Source organism: Dermacentor albipictus, chromosome 5 (genome assembly GCF_038994185.2).
Source record: "Dermacentor albipictus isolate Rhodes 1998 colony chromosome 5, USDA_Dalb.pri_finalv2, whole genome shotgun sequence".
Taxonomy (NCBI): domain Eukaryota; kingdom Metazoa; phylum Arthropoda; class Arachnida; order Ixodida; family Ixodidae; genus Dermacentor; species Dermacentor albipictus.
Window position 1 is genome coordinate 10,324,898 of NC_091825.1, and position 27,029 is coordinate 10,351,926.

General features: G+C 46.5%; 1 protein-coding gene across 5 annotated transcripts in view; it reads right to left on the reverse strand.

Moving 5' to 3' along the window:
- LOC135917928 (leucine-rich repeat and fibronectin type-III domain-containing protein 4-like) overlaps window positions 1-27,029 on the reverse strand; it is a 367,177-nt gene that overhangs the window by 211,749 nt on the left and 128,399 nt on the right. The gene's annotated exons all lie outside the window — the stretch shown is intronic.

Below are 27,029 nucleotides of genomic sequence, written 5' to 3' on the forward strand. Positions count from 1 at the left end.
GACTGTAGCACGTCGGTCGTGAGCGGCGTCCGAGCCGGACATCGAGGGCGCCCGGAATAAAGAATCCCCTGGCTGCTGCCGCTGCGGCTCCTGAGCGTGCCGAGTCCGAGAACCGTGCTGAACGGGGCCCGAGCGTGTGGTCGTCGCGGCCAGCTCCAGCACGGGTGACCGCACGGTGCCGTGACGACCGAACTGTGAGCCTCGCAACCCGGGACTGTTTCAGCCCGTGGACAGACTGACTGCAGTTACGCTGTCATCAACTCTCTGTATCATATTTTAAAGGTTGCTTTGAGTTTTATAAACGCACATAAATGATTCTCTGTCTTTCTTCCGCATCACTGCGCACTAGCGAAAATGCCGAACAGTGCTAATCACCACACCGCCTTTTCTTTCCGATCCGTGCTGGCGTACGTTGCTAACAGTTGTCGTCGAAATTCCTCCCAAGACGACAAGGAGGGTTCGTGGTTTTGATACCACGTTTTTACGGTCCTCCAAAGCGAAGTATACGTTACGGAGCTTCTGTCTCTCATTCCATTCATTAAAGCTCGCCACTCTCTCGAATAGTTCCAACCAGCCTTCCACGTCTTCGAAAGAGTCGCCGTGGAATGTTGGCGGCTTGCGAGGTTGACTCAAGACCAGCTGTGCCGGTGTTACCTGGCTAGTCATTGTGGCGGCGTCCATGGTCAGAGTTTCCTTTGGCATGAAGAGAACCGAATTCGGGCGATTCACCTCGAAGACGACGGCTGGTCCGCTGGTGTACAGGTGTTAGTTCCACGGGATGGACTCGCTGGTGGTCGGGGCTACGTTGACTTCCGTTCGTGGGGCTTCAACTCATACCCCGCACCTCCACCAGAAATGTAACGATGTTAATAAAACAACGATATTTATTAAAGGCGAACTTGTGCCCACAAGTAAAAGTCACTGCGGTCGTGAAGAAATCCGCGGCAGTCGCGTTCTCCAACTGGGCTCGAACCGTCTTCCTCTTCCTTCTCGCGTTACACCTCGTGCGCATGGCACATGCGAGCCCGGTCCAACCGGCTGCCCGTGCCACGAAGATCGCTGCCTGTTGCTGAACAACAACACGGTACGGCGTGCACAGGGTCCAATAGAAGGGCGCGCAACTTGAATGTGACCAAGTTGTCGCTGCAATATGAACACCGGTATTCCGGAAAATACATTGCATATGTACTCATACTCTATCGGGGAGACCGAGAAGTCTTTACCAAAGTAATCTCCATGACTTGTCTGGCGATCTCCTTCAACTTGCCAGCAGGCGAAATGAAGTAGAAACACAGTTTCATCGAATCATTTATGCGTATTTGTATTTGTATTGTATTTATTTATTATTGTATTGCAGTGATTTATTATTTATTGTATTGTATTTGTTATGCAGATCGTATTCGACTACAGAATTCGCTATTAAAAATTTATGAATTGCCCTTTGCGTTCGAATGTAAGGAATAACAGCACTTTTGAAGCCTCGTAGGTGAGGGGCCGATTCAAGCGAAGACTCTCATTCCAAATGATTGTGGTGCTGGAGAGTCGTGGCTGTTGCGTCGAGGCGCACCAGTTCCAGAGAGAACTAACAGACGGGTGCTAATCGGTCCTGGTGAACAAGTTCCTAGCTGTCATTCAATATACGCGCCCTGTTTTGGGACAGCCTGTAAATCTGCTAATTTGATCCAAGTAAGGAGAACATTTTTGCAGCATCACCATGTCTTCAATCTATTAAAACTGGGTGCCCAATGTGGTGCAACGCTTACCTTCGTCAACGAACACAGCAGGGGTGCTATGCAGGATGCGCCGAGTTTGGCGAAACTCGGGATCTTCACGAGCTCTGGAGACACCCCAAGAAGAAAGCACGAATGGTACCGAGACACAGTTTATCTTTCGACAAGCCTCCAGTTTCATTGGTTTATCTAGATACACTCTGGCTGGCTATCATTCCTTGGGCGTTGCCTTCTGGGCGGTCGACAAACTGGGGCTCACGTGATCATACCGTCGGTGCATGGTCGTGCCTTCTTTCACTTGTTTGTCGTTCCACCGAGTGCATTACATGCACAAGCGAGTTATAAAACAAACGCATTTAGTACAATATTATTAGTTAGTTTAACGTGGTTTAGAAGCGTCTTAAACCCTACAACATGTACACTGAATGTGCATTAGACTAGTTTGTAATTTAGTACGCTTCGCATTATACCGCGAGGGAACGCTGTGGTGGCGTCATCACACCCATTCACCGGGCGAGCATGGCGGCTAAGCATCGGAGGCGCCCAGTGTAAACAAACTCGTACAACGAGTTTGCAGTGCGCGACGTAGTGATCAGGCTCGACGACGACCACTACTTCTTCCATAGTTCTGTTCCTCCGCGAGCAATCTTTCCGTGCACCCCGAAAGACTGCCAATAGCTTCGGCGATTTTACAGATCGCAACGCGCACCTACTGTTCACGGCGCAATGCTGAAGAAACAACTTGTCCGGTGCTGCTTCAGCGAGCATCACGAACATTACATAGTGTTACATTACATCCTATATAGCTACGATGCGACAAGGAGGTGGCACCGACGATGGATCTCGCTACCAACACAATGAAGGAGGCATCGACAAACTGCAGATAAGTATATTTCTACTGTTTCATATTTAGCACAATAAGAGTGCACAGATTAAGTCGCTTTCGTAGTAACGAACTAAATGTCCAGCAGTTTAAAGAAGGCAGTGAGAACCAATGAGTGTTCGTGCTTCTACATGCAAGTGGGCCCGCGAAAATATGGAAAAGATGAAGGTAACCTTCACTAACTTGGTGAGATAACAGAAATTCATGAGTGACATTAAGCCCGCAAAATTTATGGAACAGTATCTTTATCCAGGTGAAATATCAATAGCAGGTACTGATATAAAGCAGGAAACTTATACAAAAATTTCACGGGTTGAACAGCACATGGAAGGCATTACCGAATCGTGATCGCCACGTTACCGATATCCTTGAAAAAAGTTTAGAATCATTGCATTCTACCGGTTATGCAATATGGGACATAAACCTGGAGGTCAACAAAGAAACTTGAGATGTCAATGACTGTGCAGAAGGCGAAGTAACAAAAATTGTTGGAGATAGCATTAAGGCAGGAAGACAGTGGCGTAGTAAACCATGGCAACTGATATGCTAGTTGAGATTAAGAAAAAAAAAGCAATCGGCAGGTAGGCCATGCACGTAATCGATCACTTGTGGCCAATTCATAACAGATGATTACATAAGCGTGACAGAATGGATGTCAAGGAGAGAGAACTACAGTCGAAGGGTGGTAGAAAATTGCCTAATGGGACAAAAATATGATGTTTGTAGGCGTAGGATGCAATCAGCTCGTATAATACAGTATTGTAGGGTGAGGCATTTGTTTTGCAGCAAACAAAAATAGGTTTGTGGTCCTGACAGTAGAGACTCGTGAAGGTGCAGGGCCACCTTAGCTGCTGGCACCCTAATCAACATGACAATTGGCTCTGAAAAAGAAAACCCCAGTTATGAAAAATAACGCAACGTTGTCCCAACGCATTGTTTTATTATGCATACTACACTAGAGGTTTCCACAGTTAAGGGCACTTAGTACTAATAGTGCAATGAGCATTTTTCTTTGTAAATAATGGTTTGTATACGGCTGATTCATTCCAATACACTTTTTTTTGCAGCAAAACATTCTGCTGCTGGAGGCACTCGACCGCCTGGTTGCAGTAGGCGAGCGCCAGGCACGTGCTGTTGAGAGTGTGCCACAGGTCCAGAGGGCTGCTCTGCAAGAGTAGTATCGGTGCCCTCACTGCTCTCCTGTCGAGCCCACAGAAGGCACCTTATAAAGGAGCTTTCAGTTTAATATTTTGCTTATAATTCAAGAACATGAATAAAATTATTGCAGTAAACATTGTGCTGTGCATATTGGGAGACTTGTAACATGCTTTGGTGTCCCTTCAAAATAGGCAAAAACATAAGACAACCTGTGCCACTCTTGGACCATGTAAATAAAAAAATACACTAATGCAGCATACATGTCATTGTGCTGTTTGTTCTTTCTATGTGCAAGAATACAGTGCGTGTTGATTAGCCACAAGATGAACGGTGTGTGTAATTCACAATGAAGACAGGAAACAGCAGGAGCTTAATAGTGCTATCACCTATAGACTGTGCATATGACTGCAACACACCCCGATTAAAATGTGCCATTACATGCATGTTCGATACCACATATTCTTTAACATTGTCTTATAATTGCATGTACTATATTTCACACATCTTAAGCCCTTGCATAGCACACTTCTGATGTATCCATTTCATAGGCCAAATAATTGTACACTTTGTCCTTTTGTGTTGTATGAAAAGCGGCATCCTTTACAGTCGGAAAAAACTTCAGAAGACAGGAGAGGCCCCTCCGCCCAGATGACCAAAACGCAGCAGCCGATTGCCTCCACGTCTAAAGAAATAGTCCCTCTCCAACGAGCAGGTATTAGTCTGTCTGGCGGCACGATGTCAGTCTAGAGTGCGTGCCCATCGGTGCAGGCTTGTGTTCATCTGCCTTAAAGTGCAGATTCCGCAGCCTCCTAAAGTTGTATCCGACTATAGAAACACGCAATCCCTTGCACCAGTTGCATAGACTTCTGCAACTTGATAGCACACAAAGATCAGGAGCAGAAATCTATAAAGGCATCCAAGCAAAGCTGGCTGGCCACACTTCCATTATGAGGGGCTGCAAAAGGTCTCGCCAAATATTCCCATGAAATCCTTGAAAAAGAGGTGGTGTTTGGCAGTTCTTTAGAATCAAAAACAGATTACAGTGAATGTTGTGTATCACGCCAAACCAACTGAGCTTGGTTGTCTGCACAGCATGTAATGGGAGGTTGTGCTTCACATAGGAAACAAACCGCTCTGTCCAGTACAATTTTGAGGCCGGTATGGCACCTATTATGTCAACAGTGTCAATATAGAAATTACACTTTTCACAGGACATTGATTTCACCATTATTTTTGTATGATGATTCTTTCAATCAGTGCTTGTATAACATGAGCAGGTTGATTTGAAAGCAAAGCTTTGTTTGCAAACCTTCCGACTTCCATAATTGTGTGGCAACGCACTGGCATGTTGTCGAATAGCTCACACTTCTTCGGTCCTGCACCAAGGAAGCCCAATGCTCTATTTGAAGTTGGAGCACACAACAATTCAACGGCACACAAAGAAGAGTAACACAAACAGCAAAGCATTCTGCTGTGTGTGTTTCTCTTCCTTGTGTCCCGTCGAATTGTTGTGCAATTAAACTTCAAGCCACTATATCAATACACCCAGTCTTCCTTATCACCAATGCTCCAGTTATTAGGCCGCAATGGTGCACATCTTTGAAATTTCCCAACACAAATTAGCTCTCCAAAAAATCACAAATGATAAATTTTGCAGCACAGGTGTATGTATGCACGTGCCATATTCTTTACCACTAAACTCACAGGAATCAAAGGGGCAAGCAATAACCAGCATTGCTGCTGCAAGGCTGGTTAATGCTTGCCCCTTTGATTCCTGACACCAATGGAAAGACAGTGCCACGTTTCAGTAAAGGGAGTGCCGGAAGGAAAGGTGTGACAGCGAGGGCTTACAATAAAAATAAAGGTTACGAGACATGTTCAATGCCAATATACGCTGCATGTCGCTCAGCCTACTTTTTCATTGCATCAAGCGTTTACTCGTTTGAGCATATCACGTTTTGTGTAATCATTTCTCTAAAGCTGCACAAATGGTCTATTTGCTCTGCAATTTTTATTTTTATTATGGTGGCTTAAAGACCCACTTTTCATTGGCATCTGCACCACATTTCTCCCGATGTGTAATTTTGCCTTGGTGGTTCATGACATCTTCACGTACAGAGAGTTCTGCAGAGCATTGGATGTGCATTATTCTACTGCTTAAGAATTAGAGCCCCATTATGAGACGAAAATATACAATTTATCCATTCAGAATAACGCTGCCCCCCCCAAAATAAGAAGATACACTGAACCTCTGGCACATGCATCGACGGTGAACAGAGCAAACAATCTGAAGTATTTTCTTCATGCAAGCCAACACATTAAGATTCTCAACGCATTTTCATTTCGCCACAAATGCATAGGCACAACCGGCTTGGCGCAACATCCACATCTCGCGCTGCAGCCAACTGTGCAATGCCTCGCTGTTTCATAGTGCGGCCGATAGATTACGCATGACCAAAATTCAGCATTGTACATACTAAGTAACTTCACCAATGAAGAACCCCAAGTTCTTCATGAGATTAGGATTCATAGGTTGCTTCACACAATTTGTGATATCCATTTATCTATCATACTTAATTGACCTCTTTCCCAAGAAAGTGAGCCATCTGGAAGGCACCCTGACAGACAAGTAGAACAATCGGCAAAAAGTCATCAACCAGCGAAAAAGTCAGTATCATAAGCAGCCGCTTGTGAGATGTCGCTAACACAAAATTTAAGTCGGCTACACAGAAGTGACAAATTTGGCAATATGGCGTGTCTAAACATTGCTTCAATGTTAATCACAGTAACGCTGACATTGAAGGCGCCTTAATTCCTACGTACGTTCCATCGACACACCCGACTACGTTCGTAATGTTCCCGCGAAGTAGGAAGCATTCTTTTATATATGCCCGCTCAGCCGCAGTATTCTGGAAAGCTAGCCACCGCTTACGCACTGCCGCATCGATAAGCGCGTCAGACACATCTCTGACACAGTGGCTAACAGTAGTTTGATGGCGTCCAATGTAACGCTCGGCGCCGACGCTTCTCTGAAAACTCCCAGTTTCCTAGAAACGGAGCGCACAGATGACTTGCTCTACGACGGTGAGCGAATGAAGCCCGCCACGCTGTCTCCGCAGACGAGAGCCTTCGCCTTGGTCGTCACACAGCCAGCGCACTGATGTCTTCGACAGGCGAAAATGACGCTGAAACTCCCCGTCGGTCATGTAGGTGAACGGGTCCGGACGGTCATACTGACGCTTGTTGCCGCTGGATGCAATGAAACAGGCTGCTGCTGCCGCCGCCATGTTCCCGAGTTGAGCTCGGAGGGGGTTTAGCGATGTACGAGTTTAGCACGAGTTCGCCTGTCAATCAAAACCAGAGGTCACACCCAGCGCGAGGCATGTAACTCTTGTGCGCGCACCCACTACAGTTGGGCCACGCCCAACTTATCTTCCGGCAACAGCGACGCGGTGTCGAGCTGAGAGGCATCAACCATCTTGACCGCCGACATAAAACGCGCACAACGCACTGTCATCGGTGATGTACTGAGCACCACTATCAAAAACAAAGCGTTGACTGTCGCTGGCATACATCTTCTCGGGCTGAGATGGCCGCACAACACGGTTTTATGGCCTGCATTGTGGCGCGTAGCGCGCAGTAAATAATTATCGGCACGTCACTGTAGCTGCTTACAAGTCGTCGATGCGGCGAGGGGGACGACGATGCTGAGGAGTGCGTATTGCAGCAGTCGTTTGAGATGGCTGCTCTGTCATCGGTGATGAAACGGAGCCACAGCGTCGTGAACACGATCAGCGTCTGAGAATCGCTCGCTCTTCTAGACCCAGTGCAATCGCATTTCTTCATCACAAGCACTGCGCACTCAACCGTTCCAACACCTATCTCCGTTCGAAATCTGATTTCATAACTGCACACAAGAGCCCTCACCTGGCAAAATGTGAGTGCTGCGGTGTCGTTACGATATCCATCTGCGATCGCTGCTGGCTCCAGCAGAGGTAATCTGCAAGCACCTTCGACTGCACAACACACTCATATACTGCGTACATGCGCTCAGAGGCACCTTCATTGGGCAAGCGATGACAAGCGATGAATTGTGTCGCTGGGGAAGCACGCACTTTCCGCAATGTATCGCAGAGGCTTCGCACACAAAGATAAACTGGTACATTTTCACTGAACCGCGTCACTACGCACTCTAAAACAACATACCGCCATTTCGCAGCGACAGCCGTTGTGTCGTTTTTAGTCGGTAAAGCGGGGGCCTTAATGGCCTAGTGAAGCGCCTGCGATGAACAGCCGTACCGCGGCGCTGCGTTTCTATTCCCCTAATAGAAAAGGAGTGGCCATGACCCTCCATGGATCATGACCGACATTATTGAGAATGGCACTGTAGCGCCCCTAGGCGACTTATCACCGTATGAACGCCCTCGTGCGTGCGACCCGCTTCAATGTACGTACCGCTTCTAAGCTTTCGCCTCACTGTCGCCACTCGCGGCAAGAAGTGCAAAATTTAATAATTTGCTCGATCTCCGTTTGTCATCACAAATTTCTTGCGTTGAAAACGAAAAACAGATACCTAAAGAAATAAATATGTTCGTTATTTTATTTGTTGTATTTTAACGTATTCGTTTGAGTGAAAGTGTAGGTGCAAGAATGCGCCGCATGTACCCTGTTCGCATTCGATCAAGGAAAGATAGATAGTGCCCGAAAGAAAAGGCACGCCCTTGACGCGCCCGGAAAGGCGTGGCAAGCGGCTCACGGCAAGTGTGCAGACAGACAGCGGGACAGTCACGGTATCGCTAAGTTGCGATAATCCGTTGATAACAATACGTGGCGCTGGCGCGTTTCGTTGTGCAGCCTTCTGGGCTTGAAACGTGGAAGCAGCGTGCCGCGCAGGGTGCGCTCATGTTGTCATACGCAGCTTTTTGTCTACATATTTTTTTGCCTGCACCTTCGGCGCGTTCCGCGCTATCTCCGTTCACTGACTGCCGTCGAGCAAACTCGGGTAAAACTCGGCGGTAGAGCTAGGGAAACTATGGAACATGTTTTATTGGAATGTGAAGATGTCTACCCAGCAGTCGATTTGGGCACCACGGGCCTCCTTGAAGCCCTTGGGTTCAGCGGGAGCAGTGGTAAAGTAAACATGTCCGCAATAGGTATTAGTAAGAGGCGATCGGAGGATTGGTGGAAGAAAAGTTGGGAAACGACAAAAGACGCAGACGCACAGTTCGCACTAGGGGATCAGAAAATTTGGGTGCAGTAGTTCATAGTGTTGTTTTTCTTCTTTTTTATTGTTTAACCTAGGTAGGACATTAGACAGTATAATAACAAGAGCTTGGTGGCGCAACCCACCGCCCGTTTTCAAAGGGGACCCTCCATCCATCCATTCCCATTTGGGCTTCTGCTCATCACGTGAAACGACCCGGTGAAACTATACAGGCTAGAAAGGTTCTATAGTGAAGCGGTCAAGCCCTGTCCCCTTGTGTTTACCCTAGTACCGGACTCGCGAAATGATATTGCGTTAATTTACCGGCGTAAAGTGACGGCCGCAAACGCGCAAATCCTGGCGATGATCGGATACCAATAGTTCGATGCGCTGCAGCCAGTCCGCTCGTCTGCTTCCTTGCAGTGGGACACGATGTCGCAGCTTGACATGCTGCCAGTCGCTATGCTTGCAGTCCACAACGCAACAGAGTCGAATCATAGTGCTCGTGAAAAGACTCAGACCGACTCTGACCACGGAGCTCTCGTCAAAATGGAGCACGTTGTAACACAAGCAGACGACGCTTGCTGTGTGCCGGATATTCGAGGCAATATTCAAGGATACAATATTCAAGACATATCAGCGTAACCACCATAAAACAACCTTTTTCTCTTCCTTTGCTTGCTTCATGGCGCGTAACTTCTCGTCTTTGCCTTCTTCACACTTTCTTTTACTTCCCCCAATCAGGACACGCGCTCTTAAAACGCCCGTTCAGAACATCATCCCGTTTATCTCATACTCGCCCCTTGGCGGCGATAAAGTGCCGGACGGCGGCGATGAGCAGCGCATTCTTCCCCCATGCCATAACACTTTGGAACGCACTACCGGATGACATTGTTTCGTGCAGTGACCGCAAAACAAATCGCGAAAAACTAAACTAATTGCTAATGCAAACATAGCCACCTAAATACCACACTTGACTTATTAATATTTATTTAGCGCCTCGTTGGTACTGTTTATATGTTCCTTTTCCATCTTTCTTTGTAATTTTGTGTTTTTTGTACCTATTATGATCAATGTGCACTTTCATATGTTACTTTCTTATGAAGCTTTGCAACTTTGATGTACCCCCCCCCCCTTTATGTAATGCCTTAGGGCCCTGAAGTTTGAATAAATGAAATAAAAGTGCTTAAGTGTAGTGAGAAATTGTTCTTGTGCATTCTCTTCCTGTTACTTTCTTTTTATAGAAACAAATGAACTAACATTCAAACTATTACTAACATCATTTGTTCACCATAGAGGCAGAAAAATTATGGAAGACGCGCCCTGGTCAGCCAATCGTACAGCTCGCCCTACTGACGTCAATTGGGTGATTTTCGTCATATGGGTAGGGGCGGTTGAAGATTCCGCCGAGCAGTGTGCTGCGATCGGCAGCGATGTACATTTTAGAGCCTTATAATAAATTATACGCTTTACGCGGAGCACTTAGATGCGTCAATTAATGATCAGAATGACCTACTCTAACGAATTAGTACGTTTGTACAAAATCGTCAAAATCGTTTCAGGGTCCCTTTTATCCTTAATCCTTTAATCAGGGTCCCGCTACAAGCTACGGACACTAGATGTGAAATAATATGAGCCATGCAAAGATTGTTCTTTTTATAATACTTCATTTGCGTTCAAGCGAATGAGTATCCTACTAAACGCACTTTCATGCATAGGTACTAATCATAAGGCCAAAATTTCCTTTATGTCGCAATCATGGTCATGCTTAAGGAGGTCAGAGGCGTATGTACAGTCAACAGCAAAAGTTTACGGGATGCGGTTTCCCCTTCAAATGTGAATTCCTGCAGTGTTGAGTCATGGCACTTCGTATTTACTGAATCACTGTGTAAAGGGCGAAGGCTACTACATGCTGGAACATTTATTTCGAGGCTGAGTGACCACGCTTCGCGAGAATTCAGCTTCTTGTCGGATCGTGCGTCCCGTAAACTTTTGAGGTTGACTGTACATTCTTCTTACCGTTATATCTCTCTTTCTTAGCAGCTTGCTGCATCCTGGCAAAGCTCTCATTTCCACCACCTATATTGCCATTAGAACAAAATAATGCAACATGTTCTTTTAATGTTCTTTTGCTGGTATCTGTAGCTGTGTACGAGAATTTGAGGAAAATTAACGTGTATTTTTATTTTAATTTTGAAGTCTTCATTCTTTCCAAAGCTTCACATTTGAGGCAAACTGCAAAAGTGATACTTTGTGATACAGAAACAATATTCACCACAATTGTTGAGCAGGCTAAGGAGTTACAGCCCAGCAAATTTGAAAAGGCGACAGGCATTGGTTTAGTAGATAAAAATTGGTAAGTGGCTTTTGAAAACTCTATCCAATTAGGAATTTTTTAAAACCGTCGAACAGTGCTACCTGACTCTACGTTTGCGTTTTACAAAAGAAAAAAAATGGCTGTGGCTTAGGTAAGGTTAAGCCCAGGATGCGAAGCATACTAGCCTTTATTTTAGTTGTTGAACCACTGTTTAGCCTGGTGAACTGCTGTTGCTTGGCTATATTTGGTTCGGCTAGACGAAGAAACAACTCATGCATTACTTCTTCGCCTTCAAGAGTGGAACGCGACAGCGTTCCCGTCGACCCGCCAAGGGGTGTAAGACAATGGGCTACAGGGCAGCGACTACGCGCCCCGCATTGGACGCGGTGAGCGTCGAGCAAAGCAGCGTTCGGCGCGGCAACGAAATGTGCGCCTGAGCAAGAGACGCACGCCTTAGAAACAGCGCGTTTCTAAGGCAACACCGCATTCACTAGAGGCGCTTTTGTACCGCTTTGAAGCGTTGTACTCGTGGCTCAGTGGTAGCGTCTCCGTCCCACACTCCGGAGACCCTGGTTCGATTCCCACCCAGCCCGTCTTGCAAGAGTTGAGCCAAAGCCACTTCTCCTCTGTCGTGACGTCACGGTGTCACGTGATTTCATGGTCACCGCCGCGCCTGAGGAGCTGGGTTGAGCCCTCGTAATATGCTTCGCATAAAATGTATTTTTTAGCCGTAATATTTTGTATTTCACATTGTTCTGAATTTGGGAGATGGCCAGGTGCATGAAAATAGCCGCTTTCACCCTGGACAATTTCGTTATTTTTTTTCGTCCTAAAGCATTTATTTGGCAAAAAAAGCGAAGTTAACTTCCACGCCCCCGAGTGATATGCGCATAAAATATAAAATATTAATAAAATATAAAACATTAATTTTTAGACCCGTGTAGCTCTCTAGTGGAATCACCCGGCTAGCTGCTAAGCTGCCGGCTACCCGATGCATCCTGCGGTGCGGTCAGCCATGACTTCGCGCAATCGACGGCAGGGCGTGGCCAGATTTAATGCAGTGTGTGTGCATCCTTTTTGTTGATCCTTTGTCACACTATTGTTGTTGCAAAATAAACGTTATTATTATTATTATTATTATTATTATTATTATTATTATTATTATTATTATTATTGTTGTTGTTGTTGTTGTTGTTGTTGTTGTTGTTGTTGTTGTTGTTGTTGTTGTTTTAAGTACAAGCAAAATGACGGTGCGGTCTTGCATGTAACTCGGCTTTGAGAGCTTTGCGCATCTTGAGGGATTGTCCTGTCGACATAAAGAAGGGGCCCAGTATTAGGATGGCCAGGCCTGGCACATTCCCAGTTCAGATACAGCGAGACAGCACTGCAGCAGCAAAAGATTTCATCAAGGTGGCACTGGCAGTACGAGCAAAATTATTGAGCATAAATCGAGCTGAACGGTTTGGGACGGATTCTAAAGTGTCAATTAGCGTTGATTGAGCTGGATCCTAGACGGGTGAAGCGTACTTGAGCTTTGGACGAAATAATGTTTGATATAGCTGTAGTCTAAGGTGTGCTGGCGCTTGGCGAAAGTTTCGGCGAAAGTAACCAAGAGTACGACAAGCATTGTTATTAATGTAGTTAATGTGAGAGTGCCATGACAAATTGTATGATAGTTATCGTATAGTGCCATGGTAGTTATAATAGTTATCGTGAGAGTGTCATGATAAAGCGTGTAATATAATTATCCAATAAATCGGATAAATAGTGAAGGGGCTGAAGATTGGCCACCCAGGGCTTTATGCATGGGCATTGCTGCCTTGTGTGCCCTCATAAACCTCTGTCATCTCTTAATGGCATGAATGACATAACACTACTTCTACTTGCAGGGACATTTTAGCACCAACAAGAAATGGAAACATTATGTGAACTCACACCTACATGGGGTGTCTTTTCAGCAATATGAACTAATTCTTGCTTTCATGCAAACATTCTTCTCTTGAAAACATATCTGACAAGCATCTCTGCCTGAAGTAACTATGATATGGACATATCACTTTTATGTCTGTCATAATTGTAATCAATTCCTTAGGACGTATTGGTGGGCGAGTTGGTTAGTCATGACGTAATATGACAGTGCACTTTGAAACAATGACGCAACATGCAATGACCAAATACTAGCTCTGTGTGTGTGTGTAGCACAGCGCTCCTGTATGTTCATTCGGTGTTGCACCAGTGTTACGAAGTGCGATGCCATATTACGTCATATAATCAATTGTAGGTTCACTATTAACTTGACAGCTACTGAGGAGACCTCAGCATTAAAGTGCAACTAAATCAACAAGCCATTGTTTAAGATTCACACGCGTGCTCGGTGATGAAGTGACTTGTCAATCAACACAGCTGTATTCCATGATAATAGAACCATCTGCATAGGACTATGTCAATAGATAACGCTGCGGCGCTTCAGCGTGCTACGCTGTTGCTGCGACAGATCCCTTGCTCATTGGCTTAGATACACCTGTGTGTTCGTGTTTGCGCGTTCCTGCAAGCTGTTACGTACAGGGTCTGGCCCCATTCGTTAAAGGAATGCGCATCGGTTGGTGGCAGAAAACAGACCGAGTTTATTTTCTACAAAAGACGCAGACGAAAGCCGCATGTGTTCGACAGGGCAAACACTCAGTCCCGGTCCGGTGGTCGAGACGCTGGGGGTGATGGAGAATTCTTGGAACTCGACTCGGGGTGGGGTCGCTTCCTGTTTCGTTCACACTGGTGCTTTGCCCAGCCGAGGAGCGGTGGTGCGTCGCTTGTATTCAACACTTTCCTCCCTTCTCAGATGGAGTCGCCGTAGTGATCCGGAGGGTGTCATTCCCGCTGCGGGCATGACTCTGCAGTCGTGTTTGGCACGGTCTCAGGGGCAGTGCTAATCTCGGTTAATCTCAGTGTAATCTCGGTTAGATTACCGATGATTGCGAAGGCTCCAGCATTCCTGAGAGAGTGGCCTCTGACGACGTGGAGTTATCTGCTTTTATCCCAAACATAAATGGGAGCGGGACACTGCTCGCGGTTAGCGCACAGCCCTTATCCTGTGTCGCCGAATCTTCTGTGAGGTGTCTCATAGCACCGGGCTTGATGTGGTTACATTGTCATCGCACTAACCTGTTAGGGCCTTTAATGAACCACAATCTGTGGCCTAGATTTTCCAAAACCGTTCCCTCCGTCCAGATCGGATTACCTCCGAAGTTTCAAAAGAAAACTGCTTGTCGAACAGCGAGAACTCTCCATTTTGTGTCCCTTGTGCAGTTGGTATGGATTTTGTTCGCTTTTGCTTAGGGCTGAATGCAGGTAAAAGCTGTGTCCAGCTCACGCCCGAACACAAGTGCAGCTGGCCGTTGATGTGCAGATGGTGGTGTGTTGCTTTAGCAAAAACTGAGCCAGCCTACACGCAAATGTTCCGTCCTTGTTTTAGACTAATGCTCATTTTGTTTCAAAAACCATCATTTTTGCTTGGCCATTCGTTGCAGGATGATACGGTGCGCTTGTTACGTGGGTCACCCCATTCTTCTTTAGGAAACTCTCAACTTCTACTGAAACGAAGGATGGTCCATTATCAGTCACAAGCTTTTTGGGGAGCCCAAAAGCTGCGAAAAGGTTCCGGAGTTCCTCAATCAATGTGGCAGACTGTGTATTGCGCATGGCACTTTCTACAATTTTCTGCATGCGTCAACAACTATTAGCCAGCATTCTGCCTTCTACGGGACCAACGAAGTGTGCGTGAACTGTGTCCCAAGGTGTTCTTGTGCGTTCCCATTTTGGGCACTGGTGCCCTGGCTGGTGCTCTTTGGTGTTGTCAACAAGTTGCAGCGTTTTTAGCGAGCTGTTCGAGATCTGCGTCAATGCCTGGCCACCAAAAGTACCTTCGTGCGCATGCCTTCATGGCCACAATTACGCGGTGGTTCGCAAGTGCCAGTTTAAGAAGGTAATTTCTCGCCTTTGTTAGAGGTACCATCCGGGAGCCTCTAATCAGGCACTCTTCCTGCGCTTAAAGCTCCGTCTCCAGTTTCTGGCAGAATGAAAACTGTTCTTTTGGCAGTTTATGAACTTCACTGTTTGAGACAGCCTCCAGCACTTGGGACATAACTGAGTCCTCCCGAGTGATTCGTGCTAGTTGACGCGGTGATAGCTCGAAGCTGGGCATGGTATCCAACATGAGCACGTCTCCCGGGGGTTAGGGCTCAAACCCTTGTGCCGGTAGTGGAAGTCCGCTTAGAGTGTCCGCATTTTGGTGCAGTAGGCCAGGCCTGTAGACCAACTTATAATCGTACGTTGCTAGTTTAAGGCACCATCGCGTCATCTTTGATGACAGGACCCGAGGTACTTGCTTTGTTTCACTCACGATTCCAATCAATCGCTGTTGATCTGTTATTATGGTCACATGCTGGCCAGCTATGTACTAGTGAAAATGACTGATGCTGTAGATTACTTCTACACTTTTTTTGTTGAGCTGGGTGTAGTTCTTTTCGGCGCATCCCAGTGTTCATGAACCGAATGCAATGGGTGCCTCTCGGCAAATAGCATCTTCCCGAGCGAGGACGCCATGAACGTCGTACGGTGATGCGCCCACGGACAAAAAAGGGGATTCGTCTCATCGTAGTGAGCGAGCACTGTACATGTACGGATCATCTCCTTAAGCGCCTAGAAAGCGGCTTGGTGCTTGCTCTTCCACTTCCAGGACGTGTTTTTTTCTAAGAGCCTATACAACTCCACCACGACCATCGCTCTTTTCTCCAAAAAGCAGTCTCCAAATGAAATAAGGCCCAGAAAAGCCCTCAAGGATGTCTTGTCAGATGGTTTGGGTGCTTGAAGTATGGCCTCAACCTTTTTCTCAGTGTTGCGAAGGCCATTGGCGTTAATTAGATGTCCCAGAAACTCAAGTGACGTAATTCCGAACCTGCACTTTTCTTTCTTGAGGCATAGGCGCTTCTGAGTTAGCCTCGACAGAACCTCGACAGAACAGAGCCTCGACAGAACCATACCCCCCTTGAAGATGCATTACCAACAAGCCCAATTTGCAACCCTCGTGAATTTTATTTCTAGTACATCGGGCTCTTTTATGCATGTGCTTCGAAAACCAGAAGAAATAGTTGCACTCATAGCCAAACTGGTGTGCAATGTGTCTCTGGGGTTTTGTATGCGCGAGAAATTCCTGCCTGAAGACGTCAGAACCCTCTTCGGAGGATGTGCTTCTTCAGCAGGGCACGGGAAGAGGATCCTGAAGATTATGCGTGCAGAATGGCTGCGGCAAGCGCGACTTCTGAGGGCCCACCTCGGCGCACAAGTGCGCTGCACCTACGAGCCTAGTGTGGCGAATAACCAAGTTCACAAGTACTCTGCTCTGACACAACAGGTCACGGTCACATCAACTGAGGCAGCTCCGGGCAGAAGCTTCCAAGGAGCGGCACGTTCCATCGAACCACACAAGTAGCAAAGTCCACATTGCCGAAGGCCTTGCCCTGCCAGAAAAGGTGCGTCAAGTCCTAGAACGAAGTCCTAAGTTCGCCATGGAAGCTAAGAGCACGAAACCGGAGCTACTTTCTATCGTGCGCCAGATCTCTAGACGTGCACCAGAAGATGAAGGCGTGAGGATGAACTCTGAAGGCGTGGGCGTCCTGAACAAATGTAAGCTTCAACGTTCCAAGTTACCAGTGAAACACGTTGTTACATACTTAGTTAAAAATGCATTGTCTGTCCTACCTGCTGACAAAGAAGGAGGCTTTGTGTGATTTTCACATGGTAGCTAGAACGAAAAAGCTACTGAAGCATTAGCAGCCGTGTTCAATGAACAAAAGGAAATTTCCCTGGCGAAAGTCAAGAGCATAGCTGTTGCGATGTGCCGCGAAATGAACCTAGATAAAGTATTGAAATCAATAGGAAAAAGCAAGAATGACAGTCTAGATGTATTTTTAGCGCGAAAACTCACAAAGAAGGTGTCGCGTTCAGGGTAATAGTATCGGAGAAAGGCACATGGCAAAAATCTATTGCAGTCTATTTATCAGACAAGCTTAACCTACTCGAGATTAAAGATCCGTTTATCACAAAAAATTCCGAGCAAGTGTTAGCCTTTGTATAGGCCAACTGTGACGCGGGACTAAAGGCCTTCTCAGCAGATGTTAAGGACCTGTATTATTCTTTGCCGCAGAATGAATTGTTAAGTTGTGTTCAATCATGTATAGATGAATTTGGGGCAGTAAGATTTAGTACGAAGGCGGGCACAACCGTTGAATATTTTTTAGAACATCTAGACTTCTACATGAAGTTAACATTTGTGCAAAGAAATGCCATTGCGTACCTTCAAAAACAAGGGGTCTGTATAGGATCCTGCTTAGCGCCTGTTTTAAGCAACCTGTACTTAGCCAAGCTAGACAGAGACCTGTGCTCACGCATCAATGATACAAAAGTTGTTAAAATATTTCGATTTGTTGATGAGTTTTTGGTGTTTATCAATGTTAACCTAGACAGCTTTGACACAGAGTGTTCAGCTATTAGTAATATTATACGCGAGGGCCTTTGTCCACTAGAAGTTACGTTCGAAGTGCCTGTTGAACAAAAGATCAAATTTTTGGATGTTAAATTTACCTTCGGAGATGATCTAACTTGCTGGTGTTACAGTCCCAGGGCAAATAAACCGCTGTTGTCATATCATTCAGCCCATTCTAAACTGGTAAAAAGAGGAATTGCGAAAATGTGTTTCACTAATGCACTTACTAAATCATGCCATCATTGCACTGACGAAGCATTCACACAACAGGCCACGCGGCTACATGAAGCAGGTTATCCCAATATTTACTGGCATCAGTTGCAGAGCGAATACTTAGGCAAGTGCAGCAATCAGGGACTGCTGAACGAGCGGAAGGAAATAGTAACCGAGATAAAAAAAAGACCAACAGTGATACCTTACATCAACCGGTTTCGCACAACCTAAACAAAATTGCCCACCGAGGTAACACTGATGTGGTTTTTTCAGCACCCAACAAACTAATCAGCCTGTGCAGGAAAACAAGACCAGAAAAGAAAAAAAGTGCCCCTATCTGCCAAGTTAAACAGAAGAAGAAGTTTAGAGAATGTAAGACTTCAATTATATATCGTATACCCTTATCGTGTGGGAAGTATCACGATGGACAGTCGGGCAGATGCATTAATGATAGACTGCGCGAACACAAAAATAAAGTCGACAAACTTGTATCAGATGGGTTTCTCTCCCTTCATTGTAAGCAACATAAGGGCTCCCCTCTCTTCGAATCAACAATCATTACCGGTAAAAATAAGTTCGAACTCACTAGACTTATAATAGAAGCCGAGCAGATTGATGCTCTAGGGGATTCATGTATCAGCAAACCATCATTGGCTCTCTCTGAAAAAGAACTGAAATTTTTGCGCATGGCTTAACCTATCACAAAATGTATCGCTCTGATTGTTAATCTGTTCACGTGGCTGTGACTCATGTTGTCTGAGTGTATAAGTACGACGTGGTTTTCTATAATAAACAGTGTTGGAAGTTAGCGCTGTGTGTGTCCCTTTGTGTCTTCTTTTGTCCTGTCTTTGAATCACGCTACCATACCCCCCTTGAAGTGTGTACGTACACTAACTGTGTGCAGCTTGCAGCAGGACTCACTGACAGGCGGTGGGCTGAAACTGTGTGCCCATTGCTGCTTGTCAGAGCATGGTTCCGTGTTTTTCTTTTTCTTTGAGATGCAGGCACGCCCAACGTAACCTTTTTTGGAGCAGATACGGGACTCGGCTGTCTTGAATTTGCATGTTTCAGGCTCATGCCGCATCGATAGCAATGTCGTGCTGACGTATGCTTGCTCCCTGGTTTCATTTGCGACGTCCTGTTAACTTCCCCTGAGTTAGCCACTTCCTTGCCTCTTCGCTGATGCCTTGACGCTCTTTCCTCTGACAGGCCTAAGTCCAGAGCGTATTGAAACGTCAGGCTTTTTCTGCTAACAGTCTCTGCGGAAGATGCTCGTCCCAGACGCCGCGGACGAACCTGTCCCGGAGCATCACATCTTGGGGCGGCATAGTTGGGTTCACTGCTGAGGCAGTCGTTTGGGTGTCAGGTGACGTCGTCGATATTGTAGCCGAAGGCAGCGCTCCTAAGTTGCAGTCGGCTGTCAAGGTTCCGAGGGCAGCAGCGTAGCTGCTGATCGACTCGTCTGGCCATTGGTCGGGTCTTTGAAACACGTACCGGCTACAAAGCTCGAATGTCATGATGTCGAAGTGCCGCCTCAGAAGTGTCACTAAATCATTGTAGTTGACTTCTCCCGGGATCTTCGGCGCTATCTGCGCGCACACAGTGTTCGAAAGGGTCGACTCCACAAAGCGTGAGAAGTGCCCGCTTCTTCGCTTTGTCGCTGACGTCGCTCGCCACGAAGTAAATGTCGAGGCGCTGGATCCACGATTCCCAAGATTTGCCTGAGAAAGGCTTGACAGCGTCGTGCATTCGTCCTGTAGCCATGGCCTTCGAAAACTTATCCGCTTCGCAACTCCTGCCTTGTCGCCAGTGTTACGTACAGTGTCTATCCCCGTCTGTGAAAGGAATGGGCATCGGTTGGTGGCAGAAAACAGACTGCGCTTATTTTCTATAAAAGACGCAGGCTAGAGCGGCATGTGTTTGAGGGGGCAAACTCTCGTTTTCTGTCCGGTAGCCGAGACGCTGAGGGCGAAGCAGGATTCTCGGAACTCTACTCGGAATGGGGTCGCTTCCCGTTCCTTCCGCGCTGGTGCGTCGCTTGTCCACAACACAAGCTTCCGCTAGCATATGCGCAAAAAGGGCGGCATCGTGCCGTGCACAACCGAGCACATCGTGACATATGTTGTCGCAACATTATGCGTTGCAATAAAAAAAAATCGGCACAGGTGGGTCACCACGTCAACGCCACGGATGCAGCTCAGAATGCGACAGTGCAAGAGTCGCGTTCTCACCATGACGCGAAAGCTTCAACCTACATCGACAAAAATAGGCCAGTGTCGTCTGCTGTTGGCGATAGTTGGATACTTCGAATAGCGTTGCTGTGCGCACTGCCGAACGCTTGCCAGCTTTCAACAGACGTCGCGTCCCCAAACCGAAGTGCCGCATGCCGGCGCATGGGAAACGCTCGAGATAACCAATAAATAAATAAGTAATAAGAGAGCAAACGTAATAACAAAAACCTGGCGCGGCGCGAAATTTCGCTGGCCGCCAGCACACGAGGCTGCCAACTCGCTGATGCATCTTGCCAGTTGCTGGTTACCGATTTAGACAACCAGAGGGCGCATGCGAACCGCAACGTACCATGCGGCTTCAGCGTAAGTGCAATTTTGTGACCGATCGCGACAACCGCCCGCTTTTCGCGAACTGCCCCCGTGCGGTGCCGCGTGCGGCGATGGACGGCTCAAGCCTAAATCTGCCCTTACGCCCACGCTCAACCAGCAAACCGCCCGCACTTGCCGGTATACCGGACGCACTAAAATTCTCTAATCTTGCCACTCTTCGCTCGCAGTTCCCATACAGATACTAGGGGGGGGGGGGATAGGGAAAAGGTGATGTGAGCAGGCAAGGAAACGCTGCATAAACTTAAGTTAAAGGTACGGTACGGTGCGTTGTTGCTGTTTATGAAAAAAAAAAAACACGCAAACATATCTAGCGGGAAATTACGCAGGGCGTGCAGAAGCATGCCCACATTAATTAAAGCGCACCGCAGGGTCTAGGAAGCGGTCGCAATAGAAGCGGTCGCACGTCAAATCAACACTTCTGTGCCCGCCGCGATAGCTTTGCGACTGTGGCATTGCTCAAGCTCGCGGATTTGACCTAAGCAGCCGCATTTTGACGGGGGCGAAATAAGAAACGCTGGCGCACTTTGATTTAGGAACACGTTAAAGAACACGGTGCCAAAATTAATCCGGAGTGCGCCACTACAGTCTGCATCATAATCCGATTGTGGTTTTGGCACGTACAGCCCCATTGTGATTGCCATGTGAGGCAATGACATAGCTCAACCCTATGAAATATGGTTATGAAATAGGGCGCACAACAACGCCTGGAGCAAACACCTCCCCATTTATGTTTTGTGTACTACGCAGAAAACAGCAGTGGTGCCCTCAAGGTAACGTTTAACATCAGAGGTTGGATTGTGCAACATTTCGACGAGAGGAGTACGGTAGCGCGATTTAAAAGACGGGACAAAAGAAAACACATAGGGACACACACAGCGTTGTGTGTATCCCTATGTGTCTTTTTTTTTGTACGGTAGCGCGATTAAAAGACGGGACAAAAGAAGGCACATAGGGACACACAGCGCTGTGTGTGTCCCTATGTGTCTTCTTCTGTCCCGTCTTTTAATCGTGCTACCGTACTCCCCTTGAAGATGCATTACCATCAAGCCCACATTGCAACCCTCGTGAATTGTGACGAGACACACAGAAGAGAGAAACACACCACACAGCGCTACTTGCAACTATCGTTTTATTCCCTTGTCAGTGGAATAAATATAGGAAGATACGCAGGGGGGGGGGGGGGCGGCAGCGACATACAAAAAATGTTTTGACAAACCCTCCCCCCCTGAGTATCTTTCTATATTTATTCCACTGACAAGGGAAATAAACGATAGTTGCAAGTAGCGCTCTGTGGTGTGCGTTTCTCTTCTGTGTGTGTCGTCAAAATGTTGCGCAATCCAACCTCTAATGCTATACTAACACGCCCAGTCGTCAACCTTGGCAAGTTTAACATCGGCTCATCCCGCAACGTTATGTTAAAAAAATTTAACATTCGGCGTCAAGATCACCGCTAATTATTAATCGTCAATCAAAGCAAACTGCCCAGAAATCTTCGCTTGCATCGATTCCCACAGTGCGTGGGATCTGCATAATTTTATTCTAGAATTCTGTATACATTTCTTTAATATTTCGTTCTGTTTCACAAAACTTATATATCTACCTTGTACCGCTACCTGTCTCTGTAACGGGTCTGGTTGCATCAGTCTTTTCCCGGCTCTTTTTTGACAAATCGCCTTTAAATCTAAGCGCTTCTGGAAGGTGTACTTCACCTACGGCACTCACTGGGTGAATTTCTGCTGCAGCAGACACACTTCTTGCAAAAATTTTACCTGGTACGTTTTTCTCTTTAGGAAACCGGCTCGAGCCTCAAATAGCAGAGCACTGCCCTTTGTGCATATATTCTTGTTTTTTTCTTGCCATTCTTGAAAATAACCGTGGTCTTTTTTGTTTCCATTCTTAGCATCCAATTTGCTGTCTCCGTTTCTTTCAATTTCTTTATGCCGACTCCTGTTTATCTATCTACACTTTCAATAGTTGGCTGCTTACTTTCTTGAGCTCTTTCTCCATTCTGTGTCGACGCTTTTCAGGTGCATATGCTTGTGCACTTTAGCCAACCATTCATTTTCACCTTGTTACTAGTACTTTTTCAAAACTAATTTTTGCTCTGCGCTCCTCTAACTTTAAGGGAGGCTCAACCCATGTCACCCTGCGCTGCCTCAGTTGTGGTTTTGCCGCGTGCTCCCAAATTAAATTGGCCTACCGATCTTTGGTCAACTTCTTACCCCGACAAGATATCCAATTTTAAGTCGCAGAATGGCTAACGTTAGCGCTGGCACCACAATTCGCTTTCCCGGTTCCGCGCACCAACTCATATTTATAGTAGCGTCAAAGTGCTCTATGTTCCATTATTGCTGCATTCTGCCTCACCTTTATTTTCAGATGATCGTAATGTGTGTTTGAGTAAGTCTTTCCTTCGGTTATGTATACGCCGAGGTCTAAAAGAGCAGCTCCAACAGGAATTCTTCAGTGGGCTCGGCGAAAACGCAGGAAGCGGAGCGTTAACCATGCGTCCCGTATTATTGTTCCAGGTTAGTTGTGTTCACTGACACTGCAGCGATGAAAGAGGCGTTGTTGTCGTGCCGTACCCGCGGACTTTGATTGGATTAGCCTACGAGTGCTACCACGTGTGCAAATTGTTACTTTGTGGCGATGTAGAATTGAATCCGGGTCCTTCCAATGCTGATATGCTCCAGACGCTGATACAGGGCCAAAAGGCTATTAGGAATGGTCTGGCAGAGCTTCAAGAGCGGTTGGAAGACGCCTAAAAAAGTGGCAATTCCTTCGCGACCCGAATTGCCCACCTTGAAACAAATGTCAGAGAAATAGCACAAAAAGTAGACAATTGTGAAATCCTTAGCAATTCTGTTAAAATACTTCCACAAACACTCATATTGCAACAGGCAAACCTTTTAGAGCTGGAAGATTGGAGTCGGAGATCTAATCTTGTGGTTTTCGGCATAGATGACCGAGCAAATGAAACTGAGGCTGACCTGGGACAGAAAGTAATCAAGGAGGTGTTCAAGGACAGGCTTGGCGTAAAGTGTTTGTCTATTGCTAGGATACATCACCTGGGAAAACATCCTGGAAAGCCACCTGTAATCCAGTTTTTTTTTTCAAAATTATATGGAAAAACAAGAAGTGCTACGCAACTGCAAAATCTTAAGGGAACGCAGATTTCCGTGCAAAATGACTTCCCTTTTGAAACATTAAGAAAACAAAAACTGTTGTGGCAAAGTGCTAAAGCTGATAAAGAACAAGGAAAGAAGGTAAACTTCACATTAATTCCCTATTCTACGCATGGGATGGCGTTTCGAACACACGTGTTGTTGTGCGGTCCGGGGAAGATCCTATCAAAGAGCGTAGCTTTCATGGTCTACACTTAGGAATCTTCGTGTGCTTTCTTTTAATGCCAGAAACGTTGTGAACAAAGTGGAAAAACTAGAAACATTGCTTGTGACTTACGATGCTCATGTGGTTGCTATCACTGAGACGTGGTTGCATGATGGCGTACACGATGATGAAGTTATTCCGCCCGGCTATCATATACAGAGGCGTGATTGAGGCACACGTGGCGGAGGAGTTACTGTTATTTCTAAACTCCGTATTGATGTGTGTCTGACAAACCAGGTTCATGATGACGAAAGCTTGTTTCTGAACGTCACTGTTAATGCTGTTACATTTATGCGTAGTGTTGTGTATAAAGCCCCTGAAATGTCAGAACCATTTCTCGGACAACTTTACGACCATCTTCTTCTAAACCGCCCACGACACGTGATTATTACAGATTTCAACCTTCCAGCTATCAAATGGGACAAACTAGTTTACGGGCAATCTAAATCGAGTGATGTTATTTTAGACACAATGTTAGCTTTGACCCTTGATCAACTTGTCTGTGAACCTACGCGAAATAGTGCTGTCTTGGACTTATTCTTTGTAACTGATATGTTTTTAAATGGTGTTATTGGTACTGAACCTGGTGTGTCGGATCACAGCTTATTGCTTCTTTCTTGGTCTTATCGAAGGTCTGCACGGCATTCGAATACTCATTCAGTGTGCCTTAATGAGTAGTGACTTTGGCCGCGCTGATGATACATCTATCACAAATTACTTAGACGGTGCACTAAAGCACATTTCGCATGATGATGCTCAGGCCTTCTAGGCACAATTTAAAAAAGGCCGTTATATTCTCCATTGAACAATATGTCTCATTCCGAAAGGTACGTAAGAACCGTAAAAATTCATTGATCTGTAGCGATATTGTCCACACTAAACGTAGACTCAAGCGACTTAGAAAGCGTAGAGACGTAACACCCGGGAACTTTGTAGACTGTAAAGAAATTTGGCAACTAAAGTAAATGAAGCGTGGACACATTACTATTAAGTCACTCTCCCTAGAGTCATTAGAGATGATCCTGCTAAATTTGGGAGGTTTCTGGGTCAAGGCAATGAAACGGGAAATAAAACTAAAGTGAATGGAAAATTCGAAACTGACGGCTTTATAATGTCGCAGGCTTTTAATATTTATTTTCAGAGCGTTTTCTCTCCGTCAAGTGCTTATGTACCCCAACCCGCTATGCTTCATGATATGGACATTCCTAACGTCACAAGGGAAGGTGCCTTAATTATGTTTAGGAAGTTGAGCACCAAAACGAGTATAGGACCAGATCAAAGCCCAAATACATTTTTAAAGCGCTATTGGATAGAGATAAGCGTTTTTTGGCAAAAGTCTTTAATGAACACTTGCGTAGTTGCGAACTTCCGGACGACTGGAAAATTGCACGTGTTATCCCCATGTTTAAAAAAGGAGATAGGTCAACAATTTCTAATTATAGACCGAGTTCTTTAACTTCTGTTTGTTGCAAGTCGCTAGAGCATATTGTGGCTCACAATATTGACACGTGTACTTATCTTTATCGGGCGACCACGTTTCGGCGCCTAACAAATCTACTCGCACAGCGAGGGCCGCGCCTGCATGTATCCGACGTTTCTGGAAAGTTATCGATGCTTCTACCCGGCTGTCTGTTGTCGCCGAACCTTGGGTTATCTGATTTCATTGCGTAACGCGAATGGTGTAGAACTTTGTGGAAGGCACGCGGGTCCGAACGATTAGTCTAGAACATTCGATGACACTCTATAAAAGCCGACGCGCTTGACCCGCTGATCAGATTTTCGACGATCGCCGAGCGTGTTCGCCGCTATCGTTGTGCTGTAAGTGTAGCCTGTTTTGTGCGCACAGGTTCACCCAATAAAAGTTAGTTTTCTCCTTCACAGTATTGCTACTGTGTTATTCAACGTCACCACCACGTGACATCTGGTGGAGGTGCTTTGCGTTCATGCACCGGACGCCTCCACAAAGCCGTGACCCAAGCCCTCACTCGGAAGGCACCAACGTCGACAAGAACCAGCGAGGTAGCCGCAGGCTGCAAGGACTGCCCCCGGAGCACGGACTTTTGCCCGAGACGACTAGGAGGATGGCCACCAAGTCCACCCCAATGGCAGCCCCAGCGTCACCCGTCGTGCTGCAGCAGCCCAAGGAGCCTCCGACGTTCTGCGGTTCAACTTTCGAGGACCCGGAAAGCTGGCTTGAGACGTACGAGAGAGTCGCTACCTTTAACAACTGGAACAGCGACAACAAAGTGCGATATGTGTTTTTCGCTTTGCAAGACGCGGCCAGGACGTGGTTCGAGATCCGAGAAGCCACCTTAACAACCTGGGAACTTTTCCGAAGCGGCTTCCTGCAGACATTCGCAAGCGTCGTACGCCGAGAACGAGCCCAAGCGCTACTAGAAACCCGGGTGAAGCTACCTAGTGAGACGATCGAGGAAATTGCGGAAACCAGCAATGCCTTTGTCCTCTCAGATTCAGCCGCATCTACCCCGATGAGAATTGTCCCCGAAACAGACTTCGACGTGAATCCAAGTTTTCCTATGAGTAAGCAGCAACGGATCAGAAGTCTTCTCCGACGATACAAAGACTGCTTTTCGACGTCATCGAGGATTCGACAAACACCAGTTGCAAAGCATTGCATAATAACCGAAGGGAGCGCTCAACCATTCCGCCAGAGCCCTCACCGAGTTTCGACGCGAGAACGTGAAGCTATTAGGCAACAAGTCGACGAAATGCTGCGCGACGACATCATCCAGCCGTCGAAAAGCCCGTGGGCATCTCTTGTAGTCCTGGTAAAGAAAAAGGACGGAACCCTACGTTTCTGCGTCGATTATCGTCGACTGAACAAGATCACGAAGAAGGATGTGTACCCCCTTCCACGGATAGACGACGCATTGGATCGGCTCTGCAACGCTAAATACTTCTCCCCGATGGACCTCAAGTCTGGCTACTGGCAAATAGAAGTCGACGAGAGAGATC